The sequence below is a fragment of the Xyrauchen texanus genome, chromosome 48 (genome assembly GCF_025860055.1).
Source record: "Xyrauchen texanus isolate HMW12.3.18 chromosome 48, RBS_HiC_50CHRs, whole genome shotgun sequence".
In the NCBI taxonomy this organism is placed as follows: Eukaryota; Metazoa; Chordata; class Actinopteri; order Cypriniformes; family Catostomidae; genus Xyrauchen; species Xyrauchen texanus.
The window spans coordinates 13610012-13618642 of NC_068323.1; positions in this window are offsets into that span (position 1 = coordinate 13610012).

Consider the following 8631-nt stretch of genomic DNA (forward strand, 5'->3'; position numbering starts at 1 on the left):
CAACCTGGTCTCAGAATCAAGTTTTTGCAAAATAATTTTTACGTTGCTGGTTGTTCATTACATATCGCCGCAGTTTCTGGTGAAATAAACATTAGAGATGCAAGAACAACAGTGGATTTTATTAACTTTCACACAAATCACAATTATAACCAACTAAATGTATAAGGTTGCTCATGTGTAATTAAATTGTGCAGTAGATCAACTGATACGGCGTTGCACTAGGAATGCAAAGGACAAGAGCATGCGAGTTGACGCAAGAGTCGAAAGTGTCATAGAAGCACCACAAAATAACGTGGTTGCATTTTTTTGTTCACATTTGCTTTTTAGGACACTACCGGTCAGGTTTAAGGTTTAGGGTTTAGGGTAAGGATGTAGGTTTTATTCATTTGTTGTATGCAAGAACATTTAATTCACTTTTTAGCATGACGTAGTGAACATTTCAACTCGTAATTGCCACAATACATGAAATTAAACATGTATTAAGATTTGATATCAAAATGTTGGCACAGTCATGTAATTTGAATCTGAACTGGCTGTTATAATCAGAGGAATTTTCTATTGACGCACTGCTACGCAGCAATCCGTCCGTTGTAAACAGGGTGTAAGAGACCCAGTTTCTAAAATTTCAAAAATTCGCATTTGACAATGTCTGGAAAAGGTTTAACCTACATACAGGATGCAGTTCTTGCGTTCATAAACATCTAGACGGTATGCATCAGAATGGAATGGTAAAGAACAAAATGCAGGAGTCTTGAGATATGTAAGCAATAGTTTGCAGGAAGATCTCAGGATTCATTCAACAGCATCACACCCAATTGCAATACAGCCTCCGCTTTATAAGCCTGCCAGCTGCCTCTCATTGTTCGCATACTTCCATGTTTTCTCCCCCATCCCATCCCACCCAATCTCCATCAGTTTAGGTCCCATTCTGGGCAAGGATAAGCTCCGCTCCCCTGCCATCATCGCCTCCGGCAGGATCTGATGGTTCAAACGACATCGGAGCGCTGAACCATAGGACAGGGCTCACGCCAAATGATATAAGTATATATTCTTTCGTATTATTCCAATATTCTTGAGTTTTTCTGTTAGAAATATTTTTTCTTAAAAACACGACAATAAAACAGTAAAATGTAATGCAATGACCAAAGATATCCTTTTTACGTTTGTGTACATCAATTCATTAACTGTTAGTAGACCAACAATTAAATGTTATCCCACTCACCTCAAACCCAAGTGGAGTATTCCAGCAGTTAAAAAACCAAAATGCACATCCTTAGAAAGAGTAGGCCATCAAAGTAATAGATATAACAACAAAAGCGGCTGTTTGAAGTAAAATCTTACTGTACTGATTATGTGTTATTGTGGCAGAGATGGACTCTGTATGATGCAACTTTCAAGAGTTTCTCTAAATGAAGAGGAGATCTTGCAAAGGTGGAGGCACTGTATACATGCACATAAACATCTATAAAAGGCCCCCAGATAGAACATATACCTGTATTGCACAAGATATCCTTGAGTTACCCTTTAAAAGTGTACACACACTCCATGTTTTCGTACGTGGCTGACATTTTGAAGGTGTCCAAGTATTTTGACATATGACAGAGCTGTCCCAGCAATTATCAGCCAGAAGAGGCATACCCAGGTGGGGGTGGATAACGAGGATGGGGGGTTGTAAAGCTAACACATAAACATCAGCTGAATTCCAGACAGTCATACTCGCTGATACAGACAGTGAGTTAGAGGGGGCCACATGGTGTTGATGATACTGTTTTGGTCGCATTCTCTCTCTCTCTCTCTCTCTCTCGGCTTCTCTTTCAGTCAGTAACATAAGTGAACACACTACAAAAAAAAAAAAAAATCACACTTCATTGCAATACCCAGAAGAGTGTGCCCAGATGACACTTCTTTGATTGCAACTTGAAAGGAATCCACTGACTCATATAATTCATTCAGAGAGTCATCTACAAGAATCTAGAGTGAAAATTTCCAGAGGAATTACGATCATAATTGCAGCATTCCATGTACTGCAAAAATTTCCTTAATCAGTATTTCTAAAAACATGCATCAGAGTCAGCACACTGTTGTTGCTCCCAAATCAATTTAATGAGCTCACCAAGAGAACAATGGACATGGCGTTTCGAGCTACATGCTCTTAATCAGACATGTTTTTTGAAACTGTATTTGTCATATATAGTCTTTATTTAGTTTATGTCCTGTAAAAATATATTAACTTGCTTAAAACAAGATTAATTTACTGAAGAAGCAAAATCCTGATATCCTAATATATTCACAGAATTGGGCTCAGCGAGTATTGATGCTGACTAGCACCCCTGGAGTCGCGAGTTCGAATCCAGGGTGTGCTGAGGGACTCCAGTCAGGTCTCCTAAGCGACCAAATTGGGACGGTTGCTAGGGAGGGTAGAGTCACATGAGGTAACCTCCTCGTAGTCGCTATAATTTGGTTTTCGCTCTCGGTGGGGCACGTGGTGAGTTGTGCGCAGATGCCGCAGAGAATAGCGTGAAGCCTCCATACATGCTATGTCTCCGTGGTAACACGCTTAACAAGCCACATGATAAGATGCATGGATTGACGGTCTCAGACGTGGAGGCAACTGAGATTTGTCCTCTACCACCTGGATTGAGTTATTACGCCACCACGAGGACCTAGAGTGCAATTGGAATAGGGCATTCCAAATTGGGGAGAAAAAGGGGAATATATATATATATATATGCAATGAGTTATGCAATTGAGGAAGAATAATAAAAATAATAATAGTAAAATATTATTGTTGTTGTTATTATTATTATTAATAACCGAATTAACAATTACATTTAGTTAATACTTTGATAAAAATATAAAAAATAAAATTAAGAATATTTAAATTTCCAATTATTATTTTTATGAAAACATATAATTATAGTAATTTATATGTATTGTAAATAATATGATTAGATAATTAAATAACAATTAGATATGTTATACAATTAAAATAATATATAAAAACATAAATATAATACATTAATAAATAATAGTTAAGAAAATTACTGTTATGTAATATATATATATATATATTTATTTATTGATTGATTTTTTTTTTGGCAGTGTGAATACATTATCAGATTGTCTTGCAGAATAAACTGATTGGTTATTGAGAGAAGAGAGGGCAGAAAAGGTCAGACGACAGTCGGAGGAGAAAGGTCACTGGGCTGTACTGACGAACAGGCTTTGCTCTGGTCCTGCTTATTGATCTAGGCTGCAAAGAGCCTTCAGGGTCTTAATGGCACTAGCACTATAAAATTAACAAGCAAACACACAGAATTCCTGGTGAAGAAGACATGTATAACTGCCTTTGTTTATGGCCCAGTTATCACATTATAATAGTTTATTTTAAAAAACAAAGTACATTTCTTCACTGAGCACTGTGATTGAAGTGCATCATTTTATTTCTGTATTCTTTACTCATTTTTAGTTTATTTAGTTTTTGATTCTTATTTGTTGTTCTTAACTGTTTTAAGATTTATTTTTATATATCTTCTATTTTCTTTATCCTTTTTATGTAAAGCACCTTGAATTGCCAATGTGTATTAAATGTGCTGTATAAATACATTTGCCTTTCCTTTTGCTGTACAGTGATGTGAAATTATATTACAAAGATGGCTTTGAACGTTTATTAAACATCTCCTTTTGTATTCCACTGAAGAAAGGAAGTCACAAGGTGTTGAAACAACATGAGATTGAGTAAAAGATGACAGAACAAATTTTTGTTCCTTTAAAATACTGTCCTTGCCAACAAAAACAAAAAGGTTCCCTGAGAAGATGACAGTGCCTTTCCAAACATTGGGCCATGGCTCTCGTGTAGTATACTGTATCTGAGCGAGCACTCTAAAGTTCATTCCCTCCTTTGTTTATTTTCTGTCTTCGGCAGCTGTTCTCCCTCGCTCTCTCTGTGCGTGAAATGACGTCAAAAGACAACGATTCGCAAGAGCACCATCAGGGCTCCTTCTTTCAGTTTGTTACCATAGCAGCCGTTCCCACTTCCTGCCAAAGTGAGGTTTCCTGTGTTCATTCATTTCTTTTCTCTCTCTATTTCTGTCTCTCTCTCCTTTTTTTTTTTTTTTTTTTGAGGCCTCAGCTGAATTTAAAGCACTTTTTACAGAACCATAAAACGATCTCTGCACACACTGAGTTGAAGGATTTTGGCTGAATGGAATCTAGTGCTGTTTCAAATCTGGCCACAAAATCTATAATGTAATTGTCGTGAATGACAATTACAAATAGATTTGTACATTTTCTGAAGAGTGGCGCATGCGCATGCAAAAGTTGCCACCATGATGGGGTGGCTGTGGCTCAGGTGGAAGAGTGGGTCGGCTGCCAATCGCATGGTTGGTCCAGGCCCACTCCACATGCCGAAGTGTCCTTGGGCAAGACACTGAACCCCACGTTGCTCCCAATGGCAGGTTAGCGCCTTACATGGCAGCTCTGCCACCATTGGTGTATGAGTGTGTGTGTGAATGGGTGATTGGGAAACAGTGTAAAGCGCTTTGGTAACCTCTAAGGTTAAAAAAAGTGCTATATAAGTGCAGACCATTTACCATTTGCTATATGGTTGCTAAGGTGTTGAGTGGTTGCTAAGTGGCTACTTAATGGCCCAAGTTTAAAAAACAAAGCAAAACAAAAAACACCCTAGATCTCTATGATATTCCGTTCAATGTAGGTCAGTTGTTTTAGTTTTTTGGGGGGTATGCCAGTTTTAGTGTCCACCAGGTGAAGATTGTAAATCATATTGAGGGCTGTATGCTTACTTTTTTAGGTTTTAGCACAGGTGCTGGTGAACTGAAAAAATGATTATCACTACACGAGTTAAAAGCATCACTGTTTAAGATTGTTCTCTAGAAATTGAACAACTAGATGGTCACCGAGTGCAAACTAAATAATATTTCATGTTTTTAATGGTCGCATTCATTGTAATGCGTGACCAGCGCAGCATTGAAGGAAGATTTTCTGAAGATTAACGCCAACCCACTAAAGGGTTGTACCGCTAAAGTACAACCCGCGAGATTTATCAATAAGAAAGCAAACATCAGATTCATCGTTCTTTGTTGCAACACTCCTTGTTGGCTGCATTTACACTTATCGCACATGTGCAAATGGCATAACATTTGTTGCCTTATATCATTTTTGATCACGAATGTGAGCAAAACTGTAGCCAGATTATAGCCATGGTCAAGTAATAGCATGCCCCTCGTTGACAAACAGCACAATTTGAGGTAACGTTCACATGCATTGCACAAATGGTGTGGCAAAAATTACGCACCTACATTTCATACTTAAGGTTAGAAGTTTCTTCAAAATAATAGCAACAGTGCTGCTAGCCTTTCTTCATAATCACAACTCTTCTCGTATGACCTGCAGCCCACTCTTATTAGACCTGACACATCTTAAACATTTCAAACAATTACAACCTGCAAGCACAGTGCAAGGGACGGCACCTTTTGCACATTGCAGGTCATCCCCTGATATCTATTATGCAGAAAAGGAAACATTTCATGCTAACCAGAAGGGCGATGCACTTTATGGTAGCCACAAGGGGCTCTCTAATCAGCGCCTGCACTTGTCGCATTAGTAGCATCGCTTTTCCAAGGCCACAGGATTCAGCTGCACAGATAAAGGATTTATGTTATTACATCAGTCTTTCAAGGCCTGTGTTTCTCCTTACAAGTGAAGGCGTTGCTGGAGATGCTTATAGGTTACAGGTATGCGTAGGTTGGCTGTATTTTCCACTCAGTCAAACCTCAAGCATGTTGAAGTCTCACTGTGAGGCACGAGACTGCAACCACAGCATGTGCTAGTTAACATGGTTGCACTAGGTCTCCTGGATATCTGGATGCTGTTTGCTAGTCTTTTGCAGGGGTGTTCCCTTGGTATTTTCCACTCTGTCAAACCTTAAGGATGTCGGAAGTCTTGTTGTGAGGCAAAGTGTTAGTTAAAAGTGAGGTGTGTCCTTTCAGTATTTTTTCTATCCCAGCTTAGTATGCAGAGATAACTATCAGTAAGCCATTCGTAGGTTGATTTTCACTAAAGGTTTAAACACTGTGGCGTTATCAAAACAATGTTCTGTTTGTGTAAGAATATAACACGCAACAGCAACCAGCCCAACACAGCAACATTCGCTAAACCAATGCTGTGAGTTTGGGGCGGGGCTATCTGTTTTTCTGAGCTATGGAGGCCAGGGGGTGTGTTTGGGAAACCTGTTTGAAAACAATCAATATTTTTACTATTCCTTATGGTGACACTAGTGGAAATGTAAGTGCAGCGTAGTTATAGCGGGAAGACTAGCAGCTGTACATCATCGCACCATTAGCTAAGTAAATCCTAGCCCATCACATGTAAGCCATTGCTTTATAAGTGTGCTCACAATCTGTCATATTGCTGTTTAGGTGTGCTAACACGGCAACCTCCACCACCCCACCACCACAAGTTGAGTCCCGTCCTGCATGAGGGTAGGCTCCTCGCCCCTGCCTCCTATCTCTGGAAGGATATGACGGTTCCGAGTACAACTTCTTCGGGCCACCAGATGGGGCCTACAACAAAGAGAGACATTACTTTTAAGCCTGTGAGTATTTTAAAGCTGTCGTGTGTCAGTCATACTGCGCGCTGTTCGGTATTACCGGCACTGCAGAAACACTGGTATCCTTCCATCTTTTTTATAGACTTGGTACCGAAGTACCGGTACTTTTGACAACACAAGCCTCAAAGCTTACCGACATGGACCAAAAGACAAAAAAAAATAAAATTCTGCTGTTGGATGTTGTTTTCTAGTCTTTTGCAGGTGTGTTCCTTTGGTGTCTGAGTGGGGAAGGCAAAAGTTAAGCTGACACCATCCCAAACTATGCCAAGTGTCTTTAAATGGCACGTGTGCCATCTATCAAGGATGTCAGCTGTTCTTTACTAAGTAATGATATCCTATAAGTTACACACATGTAAATGCTGCTCCTCACTGCTGGACTGAAAACATTCTAGCCCTCTTCTTAGTATTTGCTGGAGATGACATTTAGAATCAGGGGCTGCTTCTTGGAGTCCACGGTTTGGAGATCCTTCAGGAGATGCAGATTGGTTGCCTTTCCACCTGTTTGGGACTGGAAGGCTGCCTTGGCCTTTTTCGAAACAGGGCACAATAAATCAAGCCATTTGATGAGCGGGCCTTTGGAGCCCTCGGGCTGCAACATGAAACACAATTAGATTTGACAGCCCATAATTAGACCACAGATCATTTGGTGAGGTTCTGACTCTAGTTTGCAATGCAACTAGAGACAGGTTACCCTGCTATAAAGACCAACTTAGACCAGCCTGGCTGGTTTATGCTGATTTGGTTCTGGTCTGGCTGGTAGCATGGTCTTTGTGTTGAAGCTGGTTGACCAAGAAATTGTTGTTGTTTAAGCTAGTTAAGAAGCCTGGTATGGACACCAGCGCACAGGCATTCCATGATGGGGACCAACATCGAAACTGGTGACCCACAATTTTGCCCAAATGACACTATGCACTCTGCCATCTAGTGTATATATTTTCTTAGAGTAGCATCATCTCAAGTTAAAGACAACTTTTTTTCCACACAGAAGCCTTCATACATTTTTAGCTGATTGACATGACGTTTCAAGTTCAATTCTCGATAGCTTTAGCGTGTTAGCCAACCACAGTTCAACCCTTACTTCTCAAATGATGTACATATGCACTTGCTGTGGGGTAATGGTAAAACATTCAAAGCACATTTGTAAGGTGCTGCAACAGAAGTTTTGCTAGTTAGCACATTCACCATTAATTACAATTGTTTTGTCCTTCCGCTAAGTGGGGCAAGCCGCAACCGCTGAATCCATTGTTTCGGTTGAAGAAGTACATCATCCACGTACTCAGTAATTTTTTCGTTGCATTTTTAGTGTGAACACACTACGTACACTACAAAATTGTGTTGACTAGAACAGGGTAGGTCCTATTGTCATGACCGGTAAATGAGAGGCAGCGATTAGTAATTTCTTGGGTAATGTTTGTAGCATTTAGCATGCATACGGAGGTGATGTGGTTTTGGCCTGTTGAAGCATGTGTCAAGTCATCACACTTGTTAAATGTCAATGCGATGCTTGTGAGGGGGCTTGAACAGCCTTTCACTAGAAAGACGAGGACAGACCACACTTAGCACATCCTACATAGGTGTGACACATCAAAAAAATCTCCCAGGACTAATTATTAAAACCACATAAAGTTAATGTTATGAGAACTAGGGTAAAGGGGACAAGCATTGTCCGACTGCATGTATGGTCATTGACGAATGGTTACCGTGTGAAATCTCTATTAGGGCACCGGAAGATGGTTTATGCAAGACAAGCTGGTTTCATGCTACAGCAAATTTCACTGTTAATTCACCATGGAGGTGGACCAAGGTTAGAGGTTAAATCCAATGTTTGACTGGACAGCTGGAAAAGCATGAGAACCTTCAAGAACAGCTTGCTGTTGTCCACAAACAGTAAAGAAAGATAGAAAGCAAAACTATGATGGTATTAAAGGTCTTTTCAGCCCAACAGCTGCATAAATAAGATTAAATGTTACACAGATCACCATTATTCTATTTCAGCTACACAG